The sequence below is a fragment of the Acipenser ruthenus genome, chromosome 2 (assembly GCF_902713425.1).
Source record: "Acipenser ruthenus chromosome 2, fAciRut3.2 maternal haplotype, whole genome shotgun sequence".
Taxonomy (NCBI): domain Eukaryota; kingdom Metazoa; phylum Chordata; class Actinopteri; order Acipenseriformes; family Acipenseridae; genus Acipenser; species Acipenser ruthenus.
In genome coordinates this window covers 87,520,992-87,547,227 of record NC_081190.1, presented here as the reverse complement: position 1 = coordinate 87,547,227, position 26,236 = coordinate 87,520,992, and the positions used below count along the sequence as shown (strand labels likewise).

General features: G+C 36.0%; 1 protein-coding gene across 4 annotated transcripts in view; it reads right to left on the bottom strand.

The window, feature by feature from the left end:
• LOC117408387 (leucine-rich repeat and immunoglobulin-like domain-containing nogo receptor-interacting protein 2) overlaps window positions 1–26,236 on the bottom strand; it is a 465,904-nt gene that overhangs the window by 386,722 nt on the left and 52,946 nt on the right. For all 4 annotated transcript variants that reach the window (XM_059003230.1, XM_059003225.1, XM_059003223.1 and 1 more), the window contains exon 2: window positions 11,856–11,909. The gene's annotated coding sequence lies outside the window, so the exon portion shown is untranslated. The remainder of the gene's footprint in view (window positions 1–11,855; window positions 11,910–26,236) is intronic.

Below are 26,236 nucleotides of genomic sequence, written 5' to 3'. Positions count from 1 at the left end.
ATCTGTCTGAGATGAAGGAAATATGCGAGACAGAACGGCCCAGACTCCACCAACAAGATGTAACATACTGCTTAACAATTAATATAAATGTCGGAAAGCCATAATAAAAGCAAAACGAGGACACAGGAAATACTAAAGCAGGGGTGCCAATACTTTTGTTATGAATGAATACTTTAAATGAAATAAGTTTGTATGTTTTTTTTTTTATATATATATAAAGATTTGTTAATTTACTAGAAAAAGTTTACTAAATGATTGTCCTTAATGTTACTTTGAATTATTGTATAATAAGTGTAGGGTGCCAATTCTTTTGTCTGCGACTGTATATTCTCTTAAAAAAAAATACAACAAATAAATAACATAACAAGAATGGTAAGATTACCTATTACGGAAATAGTGTGGAGTAAGCCCAAAATGAGCAACCAGGAAGGCAAAAATAAAAGGCATGTATTTTCACTTGAGAAGCAGTTACATTACTACCTCCATGGTTCACATACAAAACCTTAATCACCTAGTGATGTAACCCAGAAGCAACCCCATTGAAATACAGCAAAGTACTAAACAATAATTTCTTCATATTTAGATTAATAAAATGTAAACATAAACAAAGGTTATATACAGTAGTTTATGTATGTAGGGTTGTACAATAATCTTAACAGTATTATGTTTAGTTTGTAGTAATCTTATTTAAATAATTTATTTCTACACTTCTTGAAAGTTAAAGGATTTCATAACCTCTTTTAAAGGTATGTTCTCAGTCTTTAATTGAACAAATTATAAAATTGAAAAGCTCACCCAAATGAGGTTGTGATGGGGTACACCCCGCCACTGTGGTTTTTGTATTTTTGTTGTATTGTTATGATTTAAATGTATTGTTTGGTGTTTAAAATCATAATGCTTTGTTATTATTGTCTTACAACATGGATGGGGTTAAAATTCCCCATCTAGCTAAACGCGTGCATAATGTGGCCATCTCCAAATGAATTCAGTGATTACCAATTTAGAGCTGGCCAGGTATATATATTGTGAAATGTGTCGAAATTAAATCAAGGGAAGTAATGTTAAAACTTTACAATGCATTAGTAAGACGTCATCTAGAATATTGTGTTCAGTTTTGGTCACCTCGTTACAAAAAGGATATTGCTGCTCTAGAAACAGTGCAAAGAAGAGCGACCAGAATTATCCCGGGTTTAAAAGGCATGTCGTATGCAGACAGGCTAAAAGAATTGAATCTATTCAGTCTTGAACAAAGAAGACTATGCGGTGATCTGATTCAAGCATTCAAAATTCTAAAAGGTATTGACAATGTCGACCCAGGGGACTTTTTCGATCTCAAAAAAGAAATAAGGACCAGGGATCACAAATGGAGATTAGATAAAGGGGCAGAATAGAAAATAGGAGGCACTTTTTACACAGAGAATTGTGAGGGTCTGGAACCAACTCCCCAGTAATTTGTTGAAGCTGACACCCTGGGATCCTTCAAGAAGCTGCTTGATGAGATTCTGAGATCAATAAGCTACTAACAACCAAATGAGCAAGATGGAACGAATGGCCTCCTCTCGTTTGTAAACTTTCTTATGTTCTTATGAATACTTATCTCTCAAACATATGCTGTTGTTGGCTCGTGACTTTTGTTTAAAATTAAAATATTTGGCCTTGAACAGCTTTAACCTTATTTTCACTTCATTCATTTGGAGTTTGAGCTCAAAACGTGAGTTACCATGCAGCTTGTGTTACCATCCTTCATTTGTGGTGGTATCCCTGGTCCACCATGTGTTGACATGTTTAATATGATATAACAATATGTTTTGTGTTGCTATTGCTTTATTTTTTTTAATAAATACATCAGTAACTATAACATATGCAGGAGAAAAATCCGAGCAGATCATATAAAGAGCGGATCTGCAGCTCATCAGGGTTGGTTGTTCATAGAGGAGGAAAGTAAGAAGTAAGAAATAAAAATACAATTGCTACTTGTGCTGGATTCCGACTAGCACGGGACTTGTTATGTTTGAACTGTTGTGTCTGTTTATTTTGGCCACCATGCCATTTTGTTTAGTGTAAAGTGTTTTGTTGATTATTTGCGACTCACCCATAGTACCTTGCCTTTGTGTTTACTTCCTGGTCTGTGACGTCACCACTCAACCACAGAGGTGTATATTGATGCCTCCATAAAAGAAAACTCAAAATCATAATCTCTGGGTATCCATTGTATTTTTTCCTGAAGGCCTTTCAACATGACATTACTTTGACTATGAAAGTAAGTGGATGTTTGAAGGCCAGGTACAGACAATCAAGCACACCAGCACTACCTGGACATGTACACTCAACTGTGACTCATTTCAGCTAGAATTAGACTCAACAGAACAATTTGCTAAAGGCTTTTGCAGATTCTATTCTGCAGAATAACTTAAGTTATACCAATTGCCAGTCTGAAAGGATCTCTACAGGAGATCACTGCATGCACCAGATACTATAGAACAAGACACAAAAAAACATGTGTTCTTAGCTATTTTTTTATATTTTTCTCAGCATTTATTAAAATGGATAGATGTAGTAACCTAAGACTGAGAGCATACCTTCACTGTCTTTCCTAACATAAATGTGATAACAATTATAACATGGCAACTTAAAATACCATAAAGAGACAGCATCACCAACATTTACATCTCCATCAGTGTTCTTATCGCTCAGAATTTAAAAAAATGCAGATAATAGAGAATATAATTCTGTAAAACACACAATAAAATGGCATATAAAAAAAATGTTGCACACTATTCTAATTCAATAAATGCTGAGAAAAATCAAAATCTAAATTGTTGGCAGAACCTCATAATGCACCACATATTGATAGGTATATGGGGTGGTTCCATTGAGTAAAAGTGGTCCCTGATATCCCAAAATTAGGTTACTACATCTGTCTATTTCAATAAATGCTGAGAAAAATTATATAAATATAAATTGATAGCACAGCCTCATAAAGTACTATATATTGATAAGTTTCAGGTTGGGGCATTTCCCATGAGTAAAAGTGGTCCCTGAAATCCACAAATTAGGCTACTGCATCTATCCACTTCCTCAAAGAGAAACCATGAATCTGCTTCCATATAGATAACAATGCATCTTAGTTGCTATTTATCCATTCTTACAGTGAAATATTTATCATGCTGCAATTAATCAGTTACTTCTAAAATAAAATCTCATGCTGCAATTTTCAATTACAATGCAATTTGTGTAACACAACAGTAACTAACATTCTGGTGATTGGCCTTGTACAGTTTCTAGTATAAATGTGTTTTTAGTCCTATGCTGGTGGAGGACCAAGAGAGGTTAGGAAACACTGTAATAGGTAGATGCCTCATTAGATAGATTCCCATTAACATCAATATTAAAAAGGGGATATAGCAGCTGTGTCCATGAAGTTTCACTATTTATTTATTGTATCTATAAAGCGCTTTTTATACAAAAGTATTGCAAACCACTGTACAGTACATAGCAGAAAAAAAAAAAAACTACAATACATTTGTATAGCATGTCACTGTGGCAAAGTGCCCGCCCTGTGTGTATTTTATGTGTTGTGTGTTGTATGTTGCGTGCGTGTGTTAATGTTGGTGTATAGATTGGTACACGGGATATAAACGGGTCTGTGTTTCACGTGTATTTAAAAAGTGTAGATTTGTATTTAGGCACGAGGAGAGCACAAATCACTTCACGTGCTGGTTAAATGTAATATGTGAGCACGGGGTTGCACAGAATTAATTCACGTGCTGGGATTCAAGTGAATAATTAATTAGTAATTGAATCCCAGCACAATAGTATATATAGACGCACATTTCTTGCAGTCGGGGTTGGGTGTTCGGTGAGTGGAGAACGGGATTGGAGACGGAGGTAGTAATTGTTAGAATAATAATAGTAAAAATAGTGTTTTCACTCACCGTGTTTGTTCGTTTGTCTGTGCATCCACCGTTTGTGTGTTAGTACGTTTTGTTTGTCCTTTTGTTTTGGCTCGAGTGCCGTGTCCTGTGTTTTGTTGTTTCAAACCTTTTATTTTCTGTTCCGTTATTAAGTGCTGAGCGCAATCACGCGCTCAGCTTTACCAAAACCCCATCTCTCTGTTTATTTATTTCCTGCATCTGGTCTGACGCCACCCTCTCCGGCCGTCTTTGTGACACGCAACATACAACACACAACACATAAAATACACACAGGGCAGGCACTTTGCCACAGTCACACATACAACTGATATAATCAGACCATTTAAATAACATATTTAAATAACAGTATACACATAATACAAAAGCAGCAATTAAGTCAACTTGAAAGCCATTTTATAAAAGTGGGTTTTTAGTCTCAAGTTAACAGCAAAATCTTAAAATCAATTCTATACTGCACATAGAGCCAGTGTAAAGAGGCCAAAACTTGCGCTAATATGTTCACTTATTAACCCCCCCCCCCCCATTAATATTTTATCTGTTCTTCGTTGACTATATCAAGTTACTCTTTCATTTTCTACATGTTCTTTTTCATCGTCCATTTTGATTTGGTAATTTCATTATTTTTTCTTAGAAAATAATCGGTTATTTTTTAGGAGTCATTTTAATGTTTCAGCCTTTAGTAGTGCTTAAAATGGAAAACCCACCCCTTCAACTCTCTGATTGGTTAAATGTTAAGACATACTCAGCAACACAGCTGCCATGTGGTTCCAAGATAGATTTTTTTTTTCACCCAGCACACACAAGTGATCTAGTCTACTAGCAGCGCAATCGAGCTTTATCGTCAAAGGCACAGTAGCACCTGCAAGATGGGCAGTGATAGCCACTTAGCCACACAGCCCACTTGGGAAAAGGCCTGGGGAGAACCGTGGGTTTTGTTATGTTAGCCTTCATGCTGGTCTCAATCTGGATGGAACAGGATCAGCCTGATTTTTTAATAGTGACAGAAACTTGGCTTAGGGAGACTATCCCTGACAGTACAGTCACTCTACCTGGCTATGCAGTACTAAGAAAGGATAGATCTTCAAAAGGTGGGGGTGTAGCCATGTATTGCAAGGAGAGATTTAGGGGGTAATGTAAGTATAGGCACAGTGCAAATAATTGCAGATGCAAAATTCAAATTGTATTGCGGCCAGGCAATTATTTTGCACTGTGCCCTATGTAAGCTTAAGAGCAATGCAAATTACTCAACACGCACAAATAATGAGCTGCAATCATGATAATGAGGGTCTCAAAGAGCACATCTGTCTATTTAGCAGCTGCACTAGCAGAGTTAGGAGTACAGAGAGCAGTCGTCGCTGCATGACATTTGTGGAGCACGAAAATACAAAGCGAAAAAAAATATTTGTCAGAGGACGGGCAACAAAAAAAAGTCCTCAGCATGAAATGGATTTGTTTGGAAAAGCCTCAGCCAACATCAGTTATGCGTGTATCCTTAAGAAATGACATGTATTGGCCTGCCCTTTTCAGCATGACATCCAGAAATTTGCCTAGCACTCTGGAAAAGGTGGATTGGGCTATCCCTCCAGACATTCCAACTGTGGTCAGAAAGGAACCAGAGGCTAAGTAGTACAGAGAACACAGCACTTTCACATGTGCATGGATAGTGGTCCCTAGATGGGGTCTAGCTCATCCCTCAATTCAGCTATTAGGTCTAGGATGACCTGCAGAGTGAGGCGATAATGCTTTAGCACCACATCCTCTGGCATCCCAAACAAAGTGACCCTGGGATTGAATATGCAGGGTCTTCATCTTGCCTTTCTCCTCCGAATGTGTTCCTGCCTCTCCTCAACAAGAGCCAAGTGTGGCAGCATCAGGAAGTGTACCACAGCAGCCATCCTGAAGCCAATGACAGGTCTCTGCAGGTGCGTGCTTTTATGCAGCTCTTAGTTACTCGCTTCTACAATGATTTGCACCTTTAAGAAGAGGTGTAAAGTTTTTTGAGGGTCAGCAATTGCCCAAGTGCAAGACAAAATCCTTACATCACATTAGAATGTTTGTGCCTGCTTAGTATCCAGATCCCACCCAATTCCATGCTCTTTTCTTCATTTGAATGTATTTCAATATAATTTTAAAAATCTGACTTTACGACTGTTAAACACGATTTACGGTAGCATTATGGAGGTTTTGCACCCGCAAATCACTTTGTGCGTATCCTTACATCACCCTCTTAATGTTAGAGTTGTTGTTTCTTTGTCCTGAAAAACAGCACGAATTAGCAAGTATTATTCCCAATTCAAAACCTTTAGCAATTTTAGCTTGCAGCTGATAATGTGTCTATAATACAGATATTGGAGGCAATTTCCCCTTTTAAGAGTAAACATGAGCAATACATTGTTGGAGATTTTAATTTAGATTGGGGTTCATTCAAAAGTAAAAAGTTTAAATAATTATGTGATGAACCTGATTTTAGTCAAATATCCTTTGCCACATTTTTTAAATATCTACCAGGTGTACTTCTAAAGATCCTGAAAAAGCAACAATCGACTCTTATTTTGACAAACACACCAAGAAAAGTCTGCTTAGCAGTATCTGGCCAGTTGAGTGATCATGAGGTTATTTTTTGCATCAGAAATTGTAAAATTTCTAAACTGAAACCTAAGGTAAGGAGAGAGCTTAAACATTTTAATGAGCAGGCTTTCCTACAGGACTTGAATATGCTGAATTGGAATAGAATGGAGCTTGTCCCGTCAGTTGAGGAGGCATGGGGATTGTTCCATGGTATATTTACTGAAGTTATCAACAAGCATAAAAAATGTTGGGTGCATAGTCAGTGTTCTCCATGGATTACCATGGAGTTAATTGCTCTTTATGAGTCCAGAGACCTATCCTGGAAGAAAGCACACATTACTGGCTATACTAAGAACTAGGTGCACTATAGACAACTTAGAAACCAGTGTACTAAAAAAAAAAAGCAAGTCTAAATATTTTAATAATCTCCTAGAGGAAAACCTAAAAAATCCCCAAAGATTTTGGTCTGTAGTTTGGGATATTGGTGGTACCTGCTCTTTAAATGGTTTACCAACAGAACTTAACACTGGAACGGAATAAGTTCAGGTATGGGAAATATTATTATTGCCTTTAACCAGTATTTTATACAAGCTAGTAATGCATTTAATGGTAATTCTTGTATGTATGAGAAAGATGATCCTCCTCAGCTCTCAAGACATTTTCCTTCTTTTAATAGACAGGAAATGTTTGGTACTGTTAAATTTGATTTTAAGAATGTGACATCATCAACTGTATGTGCATTATTACAAGGCCTGGATACTTCAAAGGGGGCTGGAGCTGATCAATTGGAGCCTTTCTTTCTAAAATTGGCTAGTAATATTATTTAATATCCTCTGGCGCATTTGTTTACTCTATCCTTAAATACTGAAACCATACCAGCATTGTGGAAGCTTGCACATGTGGTACCAGTGCATCAGGGGGACTCTCAAATGGAGGTCGCCAATTACAGACCAATATCATTGTTGCCTGTTCTGGCAATATGTTTGGAGAAGGTGGATCTGGATCAGCTGAAAGCCTTTATTAACTCAAACTACCTGCTGTCCCCAATCCAGTCCTGTTTTAGATCAGACCATGGAACAAAAACAGCAGTGACTAAAGTGGGTGATGATATTTCAAGAGGCTTCGATAGTAAGCAGATGGCAGCTGCAGTCTTCATTGATCTGTCCAAGGCTTTCGATACTGTGGACCACAAATTATTATGTGATTGGTTGGGGGAATTGAGTTTTTGTACCACCAGGCTCTATCCTGGGTCATCTATATGCAGATGATACAGTGCTTTATACTACTGGATACTCTGGCACAGACACAATTTAAAAAAAAAAAAAAAAAAAAACTCCAAGAGGCTTTCAATATTGTACAACAACATTTTGGGAATTTAAAGCTGTTACTTAATACAAAAATAACTAAGTTCATGTTTTTTTAAATAAGACTTAATCCTTCATTCATTGACTTGAGAGCCTCTTGAGGTGGTGGATCGTTTTAAATATCTTGGGATTTGGCTGGATCCATTCCTGAAGTTTGATCTGCATATTTTAACTATCTCAAAGAAAATAGCTCAAAAACTGTGTTTTCTTTTTCGACAGCGAAAAAATGTTACGCTTCAAAGTAGCAGTTATGTTATAAAGAGCTGTATTTTTCCTTTGTTTGATTATGGTGATACTTTATTTGTACATGCCTCTGCTGAGCAATTAAATAATTGGATAGACTAATGAGCAAAGCAGCCAGATTTGTATTAGAATGCCACCCTCTAACCCATCACTGCAAGTTACTGGCTTCTTTAAATTGGATGTCACTTGATTGTAGAAGGCAATTACACTGGGTACTTTTTGTGTGTAAAACTAATAGGTTTGTTGCCTAGCCTTGGAGAAGGTTGTGGGTTGGCCGATCAGCATTTAGCTACAGCGCCCCAGTGGCATGGAATATTCTGGACAAGAGTATCCGGGATATGACCGAGCATCAGATAAATAACCAAAATGTATCAGCTAAATGAAGAATAATGACTAAGATTAAATTTATTTTAATGAGTAGGTTCCAAGAAGTATCGAAGTGTAAATGTTTCTGATCCCAGATTGAATGTATGATGAGAGTGATGTTATTTTTAGGGATGTGAAATTACTGTTGTCTGTTTCTGTTTTTTTCCTAGTTAAAGAATAAATAAAGAAATAAAGAAATAAAGAAATAAAGAAATAAATAATCACGTTCAACTACAATGCAAATTCTGGTGAATGGCCTTGTACAGTTTGTTGTCCTACTGAGTACTCCGTATGATCTCATGATGAAGTAGCATTAACCTTTTGTGGTCCTATGTTGGACCAGGTCCGACATTACAATTTTCCCTTTCCAGTCCGATGTCGGACCCTGTCCGACATCATCAAAAAGACGTCAAGCACAGGTCTCTAGTTGTTTTTTCTCTGGAAAAAGCCGAGAAAACGTTTCAATGGCCGAGTGAGACCGATAGGAGCCGAGAGAAGCTGAAAGAAAAGGGGGGCGGATCTGAGCAATACACATATCCCCGGCACCACAGAGATAACACGGCCATAAACAAACAAGATAGCTGCTTCTGCATCCAGTGGTCAAAGAATATCACGGACATTTGAGATGTTATAGTAATAAAATAATGACTTTATTGCATTATTGAGGTGTTTGGTGATAAAACGAGTGATCACGAGATGATTTATCAGTATGCATGACTATGAATACAGCAAACAAGGGGTGAGGCGGGGCTGGAGATGTAGTACTGAATGTCCTGTTGATATGCAGTGCCTTTTAAACCTGTTTTACTGTGAAAAAAATACGTTTAAACAGCACATGTAAAATAAACTGCGTGTGTGAAAATAAATTGGACCTGACGCGCCTGACACTCACTGAATAAATGGACTGCTAAGGGTTAAGCTAATGCTGTATCATAATGTTACTTTAGTTTGGTCATAGTTTTTGTCACAACACATAATTAACTTTTTAAAATAAATGGGTGAACCACATAATGTTTTTTTTTTTATTTATTTATGTGTGTGTGTGTGCTTGCAGTTAAGCAAAAACAGTATATATACTGCATTCAGTCGAATTTAAGGCACACTTTAAAAAAAACGAAATCTTCTCAAAAATGGCCTGCATCTTAAATTGGAATATAGCGATGCGTGTATTATAATCACCAACAAAAGACATGCTACCAGAGTTCACAAACAGCAACGTGACTGACTGCCCGAGAAAAGACAAACAAAAACGCTACTGCCCGATCTCAAATCATTCATGACATATAGGCAGCCATTTTCAAAGAAGCATCATCAGCTTCCTGAGGAAAGCAAAGAGAAGCATTTACAATTTCAGCGTTTCGTTATTAGGCTTTGTTCTAACAAACAGTACCAGCTTGGACAGATCAGAAATGCTGATCAGATCCCCATATTTTTCAACATGCCACGCGATACCACAGTTCACAGAAAGGGACGAAAACGGGTGTGGAAACAAAAAGTGGCACATAACTGTAACGCTCTGTGTGACAGCAGTTGGCCGCAAACTGCCTCCATACACAGTTTTCTTATATGCGTAATTGAGGTTGAATCTTTGTGAATTAATCATGTTTTATTTTTTCTTCAAATTGAGCATGGGATATTTGGGCTGCGTCTTAAATTCAAAAGGCGTCTTAAATTCAAAGGAATACGATATATATTTTAAAATTTCATTTTCTGACAACTTGGCTGTAATAGGATGGAATTTATTTTAGCTACACCCACCCCTCTTTATATTGCCCCTTGCTATACTGCAGATTCAGATATATCACGGTCCTGGAGATGGCTCCCAATTGTTATAGTCTAACTACACATGCCTTAGCTGCAATATACATAGGCACTTAGAATTACTGTTCGTTTTATTTCATACTGCACATCACAAACAAAAATATGCAAAACAAATAAAAACAAAGCATTAATATCATACCTACTTGCTGAAGTGGTTTTTATTCTAGCCAACAAGGTGTTCACTTGTGGTAGCAATGCACTAGCAAAAGTGACAGGGCAGTGACGTCAGCTCCCTAGCAACAAGTCTCCTATGTTTGGAATGTGATTATTTCAATGCAGCGGGTTTGTGCATTTTAGAAATGAGAGGAAGACTCATGAAATTATTTGGAGAATTAAGTTGATGAGAAGCAATTACCCTCCACAGTACGAATTACAACGGTGTGCTGCTTTTTATATGAAAGATGAGAAAAAGCAGGTTGCGTAGAGGATTTATACAGGACCCTGACGCACCCGATAAAATGAGGGAGTGATTGTACAGTATTTGTTAGCCTATTTGTTTTTCTATGGGTCTCTCGCTATATCGCAGCCCTCGATATATAGCGGATTTATAGTGGACCCCGACACCCACGATATATCGAGTGGGTGGTGTATTTGATTTAGCTGAACATAAGTGTTATTTTGAACTCTTTCACACTGTTAAAAAGTCTTACACAATCTTATTTGATTATAAGATCATCCAAAAGAAATGTTGTTTTCTTTTCTAAATACAATCGCTCATATGGCATATTTTATCACATTATTTAAGTAGATTTGCTACCCGCAGCTTCAGAAAGGACACACATCTTGTTAAGTTGCTCTAATTTTAGTCCCAGTAGATCTCATCAAAATTTTATAATGCATTTCCATTAGTGCTTCTGGAAGCCCATTTTCTTCCATCATTTATTTTCAACCCAGCAACGGATTGTAAAAAATAATGATCCTTTGAATACACAGGCTGCAGTACTTAGATGTTTCATAGGAACAGATACTGGTAAACTATAAACAATATCTAATTGTATAGATAATTTATGCACCAAGCTCTATACTCAATTTGTATTAACGAAATAATGTCTATAAAAACACTATTGTGAAACAAAGAAAATGCCTATGGGTAGAGAAAATAAAATACTGCAGATGATTCGTCGAATGTCCATGTTCAACACTGGTCCATACTGACAAAGCAAAACAGGTGTAGCTGTTTGCTTGAAATGACCATATAACATGTTCTTTGTGACAGTGTTTGCAATTGAAAATTAATTGATACAAATTGTATACTGCCTTTTGCAAGAACAGCTTACGTCAAACACATATTTTTATAAATCAGTAAAGCTGTTATGTGAATCACATGCCCCTTGATCTTCAAACAATCTTAGATAAACAAAACAATAATTAGCATTTGCATATGCTTTCAACCATATATGCTATCAACTGTAAGAAGCCAAATGTAAGTACACCCTTTTTCTATAAATAACAGAAATCAAAAGCATGCATTTTGACATGTTTATCATTTTTAAATAGTCATGACCCCTTCTAAGACAAACATGAAAATCACATTCTGGGAAATCCTGAATTAACTCACCATTTCAACATTTGGTTCAATGGTTACTTCTGTGATACAATTCAAGAGAAAGCTCTGGAACAAACAAAGAAAAAAAAAATAGTTGTATTTCTTGTTATATATATATATATCATAAAGGTAAAAATGTAAGATATGCAATATTTTCTAGTACTTTGAGAAAAATACTGTATATTACTGTTCTGTTTCATTCACTCCTGCAACGTGCCAATGAACTCTTCAACAAAATAGAAGATAACGACACTGCATCTTATGGAGTGGCGAGAGGCTATTTGTATGAGAGAGAAGCAGAACCCTAATGTGAAAAACATAATGTGGCCTTGTCATGATAGAGATAAACAAAAGAATGAACATTAACTATAATCTATTGTTAACTGAATAAAAATAATTAAATTAGTTACATTCAGATAGTCATTTGTTTGTTCTTAAACAGAAAAAAGCAATGTGCGGTATTTCTTTTTAATCCAACATCATATAATCAGCTTTACAGCTTATGGTATGAGCACTGTACAGCTCTCCATTGCTTCACTTTTGATGTGAATGGACCCAGATAATTACTATCTAAGAATTTTACGTGACAACATCCCCTCATGCGCAAAAAAAAAGATGAATTAAGTGATTAAATTAATTTTACATAAGCATTTGATATGTTAGCCTTGTGGAATGTGGACAAAGAAAAGCATGGCAGCCATGATAACAGGGATCCTTGTACTTTAATTATCTAAAGGTGAAATCATTGTAACATCAATAACTAGTTTATGCAGTCAGTGTCAATTTACTCAGAAAATAACCCAGCCCAGAACACTAAACTCAGCTCACTCAGCTGTATGTTTTCATAAGAAATACATGAACTAACCCTGGTGCATCTGATAAAATGAATGATTTAAAAAAAAAGAAAAAATTAAACAAGCTTAGACATTTTGCAATGTAGGGCTTCCTCATAAGGTGTAACAAGAAATTCCTAAATCTACTGTTTAATTACAGTACAGTAGATGCAGTCAAATCCAGATAAACACAGCTTCCCAGTATTTAACATACTAATTAAGACACTGGTCAGAAGGTATGAAACTGCATTTAAATGTTAACTACTAATGATAATAATAGTTCAATGATTGCAAAATGAGTATAAGTAGGTTTTTGGGGATGGAGCTGAGTATTTTGGAGAGTAAATTAAGTAACATAACCTGTATGAATAACCAATATTCAATGTGCACTATGAGTATTACATTAGTTAACTACACTACAGCAGTTAATTTTGTAACTCACGGAAAAGAGTTACAAAATGAACACCTCTCTTTACCTAGGCTTGCTTATCTCTTATGTGTACTGCATATTTATCTGTTAATACTTTTCTAGTTTGACTTAAACACAGATACATTGTTGTGGCAGAGAGCTGTAATATGTTACTAGGAATTGACTTTGTTTCTGCAGAAACTAAGGAACCACAAGAAATGCATCTGACAGTAATAGTTATTCAGCTAGGATTCCAGTCTAGATAGAGCTAAAAGTAATCCTGCTACGAGTATTCACACTGTAGTGATTGGATTAGATTTCCATTTTGAGGATTGCATTCTCAGTTCTTTTAGATAATGCAATGTTCCATATTGATTAAAGATTGATGAAACAGATCTTTCACAAACTATACCGAGTCTCTGAAAAACATTAAGAGGGATACTGGAGTTATTTTGCGTGTACATATTTTATGTTGTATTATTTTAATTCATTTATAATGGTTCAATTGTTAGCTGTGATGAACAGTAAAAAAAAACTGCACAGCTATCACAAATACACTGTACTACTGTAGTGCAATAGTGCATGAAACAATTTCTCAGTGCATTGAGGGATTTTCTAAAGGTGAAAGAAGGCGGTTCTCAAGAGTGGCGGGGGGCAGTGCCTGGGTGTATGAGTACATAGCGGTACAGTTGAAGTTCTTAAGCCCCACAAGCAGGGGAGAGGTGAATTGAACAATGTGAATATTGTGAAATTAAGGCAAGGAGACAGCTGTAATGTTAAAGTATTAACATTTTATTGCATCAGAAATTAAATGGTTAGTACATTTAAAAATCGCTTTAAGTTACAGGGTCATTAATTTTAGCAGCGGATATGTTCTGTGTATAACATACTACAATAGTAATACTGTTTGCCTTCTATTGCTATTTGGAAATTGCATTAAAAAGGCAGTGAATATAAATTCATTACAGTATTTGGTGTACAATTAATAATAATAAAAAAAAAAAACATTGACCACAAATACAGAAATAAATTACAGTTCCAGGATCAGTATCACTCATGCATATGTATAAACTCCATCCAATATGCATACAGCTGGTGATGTGTTTACAAACGCATGTAATTAGTAATTATATAAATAGATGCCTACTGTGGCTTTACTACTAGTAAACAGTATAAGATGTTTAACAAAACAGTTAGTGGAGTCACTAGCTAGTGGAGTTAGTGAATACTGGTGCATAATTCACAGAGGATTACTTCAGAAAGCTTCAGATATATAGGTCTACATATAATATGTAGGACACTGAATTAATATGATCTAGCAAACTGTAATTTTAAAATCCATGTCTGCGGCAAATATATTTTTGTGGCTTCAGCAATATAATAAGTCTCTTTCACTTTCTAGGTTAAGGTATGTGGTAATTGCATACCCTGTAACAATGTAAATTTTTATGATAAGATTGTCACAAAAAGAGTGCATGACTGCTGCGTACAGATATCTCATTGTTTTTTAATGTCTCCAGCACGATTTTGGCTATTGAGAATGTCAGTGTTAGTTACAGGAGAATTAAAAAAGGCCAACGCTTTACTATGTGTAACATAAATAAAGATGTACTTTATATCTAATTACGCAATTATAGTCGTTCAATTACATCTTAATCAATAGATATACAATAGGTAAATGTAAGGAGCATGAAACCACTAATACACATCCTCAACATACATATGGAGTATGAGCACAACATTACAATTATAAGTCTAATGGTGGACACAATAGTGCCCTTATTCCATATCTGTTTACTGTTTATGAACATGTGACTGAACTTGAATATATTTGTAATACACAGAAATACACTCTATAGAACTTTTTCAACCTAAAACCAAATCGTCTTTATTCACAAACCCATTGTTTCTGTATTTGACATTATCATGTAAACTCAAACTCACTGCGTTTCAGCAACCGTACATCAAAAGGTTGTAATGTACAAAGCATGCACCAGAGCTGGCAAACAGGTGTTGTATTTGTCTTCATAATCACTAATTTTATTTAGTTTTTTAAATCCAGATGTAACTATATGAAAACTCCTTCGGTGGTAGGATTAATTTCTGGTTTTAGATTATCTCACTGCCCACTCCGCCTAATTTAAAAAAAGGCAACGTAGATCAAAAGCAAATTCAATACCACTTTTAATATTTCTGTTAAAGTGATATTAGAATGCAGGTAAACTGTATTGGAGTGTTGATTAACCTGGTTTACATTTAAACATATCAACATTATAGTGGGGGAAAAGTGATAATAATTATTAGAAAGAATAAGACACTTTTTTTTACCTTATTAATTATATCGAGGCATGGAATCTTGCCATTGAAAATACATAAATTTGGCACCAGCGGTGTGTTGGTCATCATGAACATTTGTTAAATTATAGAAGAAGTTATAAACTATATTTCAGTGTTTTTATAAGCTTACAGTATATAGTTTTGGTGAAAAATATATTTCTTGTTAAAAAAAATCCACTGGAGGATAATGTAAATGTAAGGAACTACTATTTCTACCTTTTTTTCTGCATGTTTTCCCAATAAATGGCCCTGCACCAAATCCATGCATTGATCCTTAAAAATACGACTGTTTTTGGCACTAATACTTTAATGAATGTACTGAAAAAAACATAACCTATCAGTACACAAGGACTGATTTGTATTTAGAAGGAGAAACATTAAAAATGTTCTCTTTAAGACCATTGACCAAATCCTACATCCAGCCACCGACAGATCCAACTCCCGTTCATCCTCCTCTCTTACCTGTCATGATTTCTCCTCTTTCTTTGGAACAAAATATATATATTTAATGGCCTGGCTAAACAGCGGTCTGGAGTTCAGTTCGAAGCGACAGACAAGCAAACCAAGTGAGAGAAGGAGAGCGGGTCGGGAGAGGGGAAGAGGGAATGGGCTCACTCCAGGATAGACTGCCGGAGCTGGGCTGAAGTGAAGCTGAAGCTTTTCGTCTCCTGGAGAAAGCCGCAGCTCCTCTCACAGCAAAAAAAGTAAACACATTAGGAAAGATAACAACGTAATAGGCCTAATATTTATTTAGTTATAAAACAAATGCTGAGCCGGATAGACAGAAACAGATGCTAGACTGAGAAGTTGTTTATAGTTTGAACAACACCGGTACTGTATTTACTGTAGAAATATTGCATGAATCACTAGTATAGGGAATTGGGGAACATGCTGTAGGAGCATTATATCTGAGGCGCGTTATAACTGAGAGCCTTATAGCAAGGGAGCACTGTATAATCAGAAAAAAAAACGCTTGTCATTAACTTTCTTGACCCGTGTGGACTGGATACCATACCATGCCCACTACAGCATGAACATAAAGAGCACAAATGAAGCGCCAGATTGACCAAGAATTAATCTTGCCCCAGTCAATCTGTTGCACCAATTAGAAAAACTAGTTGGAGGCAATTGCGAAACCCTTTCCTTTTTACTGTGACATCATAACAGTCAGATACGCGTCAGACTACTGTATAGGATGATAAATTACTAAAATGAATACATAAAAAAAAAATATGTGTTTGGTGAAATTTGTCACATGGCCAGTTATACCGGTTATATCCCAGGTGGAGTACACTGCTGCTGTACCCTTGAGCAAGGTACTTTACCTAGATTGCTCCAGTAAAAACCCAACTGTATAAATGGGTAATTGTATGTAAAAATAATGTGATATCTTGTAACAATTGTAAGTCACCCTGGATAAGGGCGTCTGCGAAGAAATAACTAATAATAATAATAATAATAATAATAATAATAATAATAATAATAATAATATATGTCTAGCATATTATTCAACATTTAACCACTTCTTTAGAGTTTATATGTTTAAACGCTTAAAATTCCCATCCCTAAGCTGCAAGCCATAGCCCAAAACATTGACATGTGAAAAGCATATAGCAGATGTTTTTATGATTATATATATATATATATATATATATATATATATATATATATATATATATATATATATTATATACTTTTTTTAAAGCATTGAACATATAGTTTTGTTTTTATAATCACAAAAACAACCAGACTACAATAGCTTGTATTTACTGAATACAGTATTTAAGTTCATCTCAGGGAAACTACAGATTGAATTGAACCTTACTAAAAGAGTATGATTCCCTTTGGACTGTCTTGTCATTTAGTAACATTGGGTTCATTTTTCCAGCGACCTTATTCCCTAGAACAATATACTGGCATTAAAGTTAGAGATTTTGCAGATTCTGACTAACATATTCTACTTTGTACCAAGCGAGTCTGGAACACAATTATATAACAACAACTAGTAGCATACACATGGTAGTTTAGCATAAACTGAACATTCTGAACACAAAATATGGTGCCATTTTTCACTCTTAAGTTTAAATATGATTAATTTACCTTAAAACATGACATTACAAGAAAACACAATAGCAGCACATGCAAAATATTAGGGAAATTAGTTGCTATTACATGAAAAACTTCTTATTGCCAGACTTTCAAGTTGACTAACAAAACATGATAAACATTAAAAAAGATCATAGTTACAAGCAATATCCAAACAAACTGGTGAAATTAAACAGTTAGTCTGGTTATGGTCGCCTGTCCTGTTCCTCATTGGTGGGTCAAATGGCGAACCCAGCATATTTGTAGCATTCTATTGGTTCGTAGCACAATAAATGCTTTTGCGATAATAACTCATTTCTAAAACTACCGCCTTTCTGAAGCTCTTGACTTATTATATTCCAGGATACAGCTCTAAACCTAGTATATTCCAGTACTGAGTCCACCGGTGATAATATTGACAGGCTGGGAATTGTAATTGTCTTAAGTTACAATCTAATTTTCATTAACTGTAAAATGATCGTGCTGGCGGGAGATTTTTCTTTTTGAGAGGGAGTGCTGTAGATTAGTTCTGAATGCATTATTATCCTGCTGAATCCATTACACTTGACAGGTCTGCAAGGCTTTTGAAAACTGAATGCATTTAAAGATTGGAACAAATTACATGGTGGGATTGGACTGAATACTACAGTTCTGCGGGGCCATCATTTTACCAACTGAGGCAGTTGTTGTTAATTTTACACATCATATTGTTAAGCCATACAGTGGATCATCAGATGCTGGCATACATTTGTTCATCCCTTTTGCTGAGTTCTTCAATTGGACAGCTCTGTTAGTTTAATTATGTTTCTTTCAGGTGCTTTCTCTAAAGTTCCAGCAGCAGCTGTTGTGTAGAGTAATAAATCATTATTAAAAAAGCCCTTATGTGTAATTATCTCTATATTGTTCAAATGCCACCCAACCTTCATCTTTTCTGTTACAATTGTTTTAGTCTCACAGTACTGTAGTCCAGGTGTGTAGCAGACTGTCCATATGGCCTTCAGTTTTCAGCCAGTTTTTCAGCTGCTACAGTATATAGAAAATATAACATAATTCTAGGCCATCTGTTTCGTACACTACGTACAGAAAAGAGTGATTAATACTACCATTGATCTATGTCAAAGATTAAATTCATCCATCTGTCTGTCTACCAAAACTTTACTGAAATAACAATGTATTTGTGTCATTGCATTACTGGCGTTAGATCCTACCATCCATCTAAAACACAATACAATAGTCTTAAAGGGTCCAATATTATTTTCCACAAATTATTTCCACAAATCATTCTTCTTGCCAATAAAAAACCTGACACAGGGAAATGGAAACAAAGACTCACTAGATGTCACCAGGCTGTGTGACATGGACTTTAGCTCCTATTTTGTAGTGCATTTTCTGAAAGGAATACAATCAATAAATTAAACCCTTCAGTGCCAAGGGGCGTACAGCGTACGCCCTAAAAATGTCCTCCTAAAGTGCTAGCGGGGGTACGGCATACGTCCTAAAATAAATCTCACTGCAGCGCCGGCTGTGAGCATCCGATCATTTCAATTTTTTTACAGTGTGTAGAAGGGTTTAAGCTCTCAAAATATGTGAATGGTGTATCGGTGCATGATTGATGTGTAAACTGCCCTGTATACGATTTCTCTGTGTCATTCAATGTCGGATGCGGAAGTCAAACAAGCAAACAAAAAGGTCTGTATTATATTTTTTATAGTGCTTTGATTGGCGCAGCTTTTGATGGATACAAGATTTTGGAGATCTAAGGATCTATTTTTGGCAAACTTCATCAAACTTTCAATAGTTATTTTCAGAACTGATCGATCGCTATTGATTACTGTGTGATGTCTCTGTTGTACCGTGGCATATGTGGTAGTAACTCAGTGATTGGGCACGCTGTTTTTGACCAATCTCTTCTGATATTTAAGGCTATGTGTGGGAGGGTTTAACCTCTCAAAACGTGTGAATGGTGGATTGATCATGTCAGTCAAATGGTGAATGATTGGTGCCTAAACTGGCCTATAGGATTTTTCTGTGTTGTTCAGTTTGGAATCCAGTAAGTCAAATAAACAAACTGAAGAGTTTTATATTTTGGATCGTGGTTTGATTTGAGCAAATCCTGATGGCTACAACATTTAGCAAACCCACAGGAGATATTTTTGTCAAATTTTATTTTATTTCAACAACTATTTTCAGAACTAATCTGTAATATACTGATGCGTGGGTTAGTGTAGGGAAATAAGTTCACAAAGACCTTGTTATTGGAACATAAGTCAACCCGTTTATTCTGTAGCTTAGTTTTAATGCTTCTCCGCAAACAGTGCGCACATCCGGTCATAAGCTTAACTTAACGTTTTCCACTTGAGGGCGCTACACAATAAGTTACACTATACAACACTAATCAATCATTATTGATTGCTGTATACTGTCCCAGGCTATGCTGCATCATCCACAATAACAATAATATTATAAAATATGTCGATGCCCTAAAGGCTGCGAGTGAGTAATCGCTTACAAAATTTTAGGAAATGTGTAGGAGGATTTAGTTTTTCGAAATTATATTTTGAATTTAGTTTTTGTCTACATTTAAAAATATGTATAGTTTACATATTGACCCAACAATGTTCTGTTTTAAATGTTAAATAAATTATTATTATTTATTAATACAAATGTTGATGCAGCCATGACAGAAACATACTAACGCCTGTTTTTTTTTTCTCCATAGATAGTTAACATATTAGCAATGCAAGACACATGCAATTTGTCTAATTAAAATGTTAGGAAATTTCTTTTTTAGGGCTTTAAAGTGGCACAGAAATTGTAACTTTTCATTTTTTTCCCCATTTAACATGCAATATCTCAATCAGTTGAGTAGATATGTCCAAGTAAATATCATTGAAATTATATCATTGAAAAGTTCAGATTGTGCTGAAAAAAACAATCTATAGGTTTCCTATGTTTCCTTTAGAGTCCTGTGAGAAATTTGACTTTTAAACAATTCAGTCCCAAATTCAAGAAAAACCTCTAGCACTGGAGGTGGAAAACCCCTTAGTAGCAAAGGTTAATCAGTAAAACTAGCAGGAAACAGAACAGTAATGTACCTGAGCCTTTATTGCAACTAACTCTTTTGGCACTGCTATACTTGTAGTACCAAATAACAAAATAACAAAACAATGATATAGATAACTAATTGTCTCTACCGTTGAATGTAGTGAAAGCACTATAGAATTGCAAACAGTTATCATGGTGTTTTTTTATTTTTCTAAAAGTTGCTACAAAGATACCAGAGCCATAATTAAAATTGAACCCTAGTACAGTGGGTTCCATGGTACTATAGTAAGCTTGCGTTAAAAAAAAGGTCTTCCCATACAAATGTTATTTAAATTGAAATGTTGTTCATGGTATTTATTTTTTTAAGTGTGAAAATTCATATATAAAAACAAAACAAGAATCAATAAATGCCAGTATATGTTATATATCTGAAAAACAGTGTTTTCTTTGGGTCAGTACCATTTCTGCAAGTAGTCAAATCAATAGATGCAGTTATTTTGGCCAAGTTTCATACGACTAATTTATGGTCAATATATTAGTCAATGTGGATGCAATCCCATGCAAGTGATCCACACACAAATGTATTTAATCTTCAGTTAAATTATATAGCCCCATGTGGTTTATTAACACCGTTTAAACATATTTAAAGTTGTGTTACTTAAATGCCCATTCCAGTTTTACTGTTTCCTGTAAAATGTATCTTGCTGTTTACTAGTTTGTAAAAACTTTTATCATTATTTATATTTTTGGGAAATGCGTGTAGAATGTTAAGAGATTCTGTGAAGCTGTAGTTTAAAATCACTTTATTTTTATTATTTAAGATTGCAGGGTTGTGTTATTTTAAACAGTCAGTCTTGAGCGTACCATCTGTAAGTGATTTCCATTTTTTATGAGGATTAATGAGACAAAATAGTTTATTGTGAAAACGTGTTTTTTGGAGTTGGGGTTAGGGTAGAGTGCTGTGATGAGATGCCTCGGATGTATCCTGAGTAACATGGGTTAACTAGTAGGCTAAATAAAAATAATTACCTGACATGTTATAAAATGTCAATCCTAGACTCTCTATGCTGCCTTCTAACCTGGATTAACATCAAACCAGCCAGCCCAATGTTACAAAACACTGTTTCAAGGGAAAAAACTGTCTTCAGATAATATGGATGTATAAAAAAAAGGTTTGACATCTGATAAAGCTGAATGATTATTGTTGTATTGCAATAATAGTAACGGATAAGTGCAATTTAAAAGCTTACCAGTAGCCTAATAATAATAAGAAGAAGAAGAAGAAGAAGAAGAAGAAGAAGAAGAAGAAGAATACAAGTAACATTTAAAGTTAGGAAGTTAATAATCTACTGTATGTATAAGGTATATAAAAAGATATGTCAACGTAGGAAACACAACAATTAACTTAATAAATGCCAGATATACATTTGGTAATAGCATTCCAATGAGGAAAATGGATGACCAGCAGAAGAAATGAACAGCCCTATATTAACGCGGAGGTCACACAATCCTTCCTGATCATTTGCTTATTCGGAGGTTCCTTTTCAGTTGGAAAGATTATTTTTAATATCACTTAAAATAGATTCAAGTCACTCTAGGCATGACTACGGCATATAACAGGCAGTGCATTACATTTTCTTTTTTTTGGCAAGTGGGTCATTTCAGGCCCTTTGTGGGAGATGTAGTCGGTGCTTGCCAGTAAACACCGGTCTAAAGAACAATTTTATCAAGTCACCCACATGCTGCATGTTGTGGCAACTAAGGCCGTGTTTACACAGGGTCCATTTAGAGGAATTGTTCCGCACTCGGTGTGGTTCAGTACATTTGGTGTGAAGTGTGAACAACAAAGTCCGCTTGGGAAGCGAACCATACTGAGTCCACCTAAAGAGGTTCGCTTGTTAAATGTCAATGTGAACAGCTGCTGGACTTTTGCACATAGGAAACAAACTATACAAGGTAACCTGACTCGGCAGTAAACATTTTGCGAGTAGTTTAGTTCATATTATGAGGAAACAAGTAAAGCAAAAAACACAAAATGTCTTTGGGAACAACATTAGGGTTACCAGACATCCTGTGAAAACTGGGATTGTTTTCAGTCTTCATTTTTGTCCCGGTCGGAACCAGTAAAATTGCTGATTGTCCCGGTTTTGCTATTGTACTTATTTATTTATTATTAAGTACAAAACTGCATCAGTGTGCTCTACAAGTTAATAGCAGAGTAATGTATTAGCTTGTGTTAGCGCCATTCAAAAATAAAATAAACAATCATATGGGTTATTTGTTTAATCATTCTGATTATGTGTATACCATATGTTTAAATAGTGGTAGCTGACCTATTTTTTTAAATCTGGCTTTTTGTACGACTAGATGATAATATAAAGAAAATAATGAGTTGTTATGATCTGCAATAAATTCACCCGATGTTTAATTTTTCAACTATTATTGTGTTATTATATACTGTTATTTTAATGGCTTCAGAGTTGCTACGGCATCAGTGAATTGAAGACAACAAAAAACAAATTCCCAGTTTTTCACTGTAGAAATCTGGACAGTGGGAGAAACTGAAGCTCTGACAGAAATTTGGTCAGACACCAAAATCCAAGCCAAACTGGACAAAACTCACAGAAATACTACAAAATATTCAGTCTTTTCTTAGCAATGTGCTCCCCAGTGCTTTCATCCACAGCAATGTGTAATAATATAAAACATGCTATATTAAAAACTGGAGCAAAACATCAATAGCTGCCATCTTTCAATATGCCTTGCAGGATATTGGAAACATCCGGTTCACACACCATATAAATGAACTGAGTGCGCTTGAAAACTGTATTGTGAACACGGATTCGGTCCTAAATTGTTTTAAAAAGGACCAAAAAACGAACTTTAGTTCACATCCAAACAACTCAGTCCCTTTGCTCCCAGAGTGTGAACAGCAAGCACATGGATATATTGTTTCAAACTAAACAAACCAGAACGAGTACGTTTGAAACTGACCCAGTGTGAATGCAGCATAAAGTACCATCAGTACACTTTCCTTAGCAGGGAGCAGTATGGGAATAGGTTTTTCTTGTGGGTAATTTTTTTATATTTTTAAAAATATTTTATATGAGAATTTGGTTCATTCTAAAATATACTGCACTGTTTGATAATTAAAGATTCTAGAAAAGTGCATGCAGTTACACTGCCGTTCTAATTTCATTTAAAGCTGAACAAATACAAAATACTTAATAAAATGGAAATATGTACCCTATTCCTTCGAATTTAAGATGCAGCCCAAATTTACCACCTTCAATTTGAGGAAAAAATAAAACATCAAATAAATATGCATTTACAAAGTTACAACCTCAATTACGTTGTTGTATCGTAGAAAACTGAACCACCTGGAAGTTGGTTACTTATTCCCGGTTCCTTATTCGCGAGACGTTTGGAGTTGACTAAATATTTTGGTGTTTTATGATAGGTTATTGTTTCCTCTTTGCAAAAACACAAATAAATTTAGTGAACAAGCAGCAGCACTCCAAAGTGTAACCAATAAAAATGCATAGGGATCCCTTTGCTCTTACTTGTTGATAAATGGGGTCCAAAGTATGATGCTAACGTTGGCTTCTTATTCACCAGCTTCTTATTTGGCCAGCTTCTTATTCACATTCCAGCTGCTTAATCGCATCCCGCAAATGTAACACAAATTGAAAAAGTTACTAGGGTATTTCAGGGGTTAAATAATTTTAGGCCACTTATTTCAAAGCTGATTCTCACACAGGGTGAACCCCTCTATGTCACTGTAACAGGGTACACCCCGCCCCTGTATTATAATTTGTATATTTGTATTTATGATGGCGAAAAGCTGTGCATTTGTTTTGTTTATTTAAAAACCTTGTGCAGACGGTGACCATCTCCCGAGTTAATTCATTGATTAATTGTTGCTAATCGGGTTATGGTCACCTGTATAAAAATCAGCAGTTTTCTGCGCTCGGAGGAGAGTCGGGAAGAGAGTGTCAGAGGCGAGACGTGAGTCTGTAAAATTAAGAATCAGAAATAACAATTGCTAGACGTGCTGGTATGTTAACCAGCGCAATACTTGTTTAGTGTTACAGTTTGTTTGTTTGGCCAACGTGCCCTTTTGTTTCTGTCTTTTGTTTCTTGTTTAAATCTTTTGTTTCGCTTGGTGAGCAAGTGTTTGTTTTGTTTAAACCTTTTTGTTCTTTTTGAAAATAAAGACGGCGCAAACGCCATTGCACCCTACCTGCAGTATCTATTTCAGTTCCTGCTTCTGGCCTGATGTCACCACACACGCCATTCTGTCACAGTCACCCATACGTATTTATCTCGGCCCAAAAATGATTTAATACGAAAACAGCGGGCAAACATGGCACAGATAGCATGTTGGCATGTTATTCAATTAATGCAAATTGAATAAGTAACTGGGGTATTTCAGGGGTTAAATCGTTTTGGGCCATTTATTTCAAAGCTGATTCTCACACAGGGGGAATCCCTCTACCTCACCCATGTGTATTTATCCCGGCCCAAAATGGATTTTGATACAAACACAGCAAAAATCATACAATAATCCGGGACGTTATCATTTGCAAAGACTGTAACTCAGTAAGAGTTTCTATGCTCATCCAGTCTGCAGTAACTTCTTTACAAATTTGAATGGGTCTTTATAAAAGTTAGTTCTCGCACGCTCTTTTTGCAGCATTTCCGTAGGTGCTCAGCTCTGCGCAATGTTGCAAGCTTATCTTTTGTGACCCTTTGTAACAGATTGAGTCCCTCCGTCCTTCTGACTTTGTTCTGCTCTTCTCCATTGCTTCCTCAGCTGTCTCCTTTCTCTAACTAAGCATTCAATCTCCTGCTGCTTGTACTTTTCCCTTCCTTTTGTCAACTCCAAACCTCTCGCTTCCATATGCGTAGAGGATGTCCCCAAATTTATCCAGCTTCTTTTCAACTGTTCCACTTAACCTGTCAAACGCAAAGCAGAGATCCGTGTTTACTGTGTCCGACGCAGTTTTCTCACAAGCTCTTGGTCATTTAACTCCAGGCTTGTGCCCGTTGAGGTCTTTCTCTCTTTTGCTGGTTTGTCTGACCGGCTTCACAAGGGTCATTAGGTTCATCAGTAGCTGTATCCATGCAAGTCCTCCTCACGTCTATGACAGGGGTGCTGATATCCTGCAAACTGTGGTTTGCTTCCTGTCGCTGGATTTCATTTGACTGACTTAACTGACTTCGTACTGATCAATGCGAGACCCTTGTCCCTTCTCCCTCAAGCATTTCATTCTCTTGATGAATCTCCAAACCCCTGACTGTTGTCGCCTTGCTCCAGCCGCAGACACAAACCTGGAGTTCCATGTCTTTGCTAACTGCAGATCTTGAACTAGTCTTTTGTGAAGTACTCTCCATACTCATATCCATTTCCGTTTCTAAGTCGTTAACCGTGTTGTCCAACGTTGAGTCATCTTCCGCCCCCGCTCTCACAGACTCTAGGGATATTTTTCTCTTTAATTTCTTAGAAGCCTTGGGTGGGTGTCTCTGGCATCCTGTTAACACAGAGCTGGATACTGCTGACATGGTTAGCTAACCCTTGCCAGCCCCAATGGGGTCTTTTTCCTCCTGTCAGCTGTCTTTCCAGGCTGTCACGAGGTATTTCCCTTGTTGCTAGCTGCACTATTCACAGCAGTCACTGGACG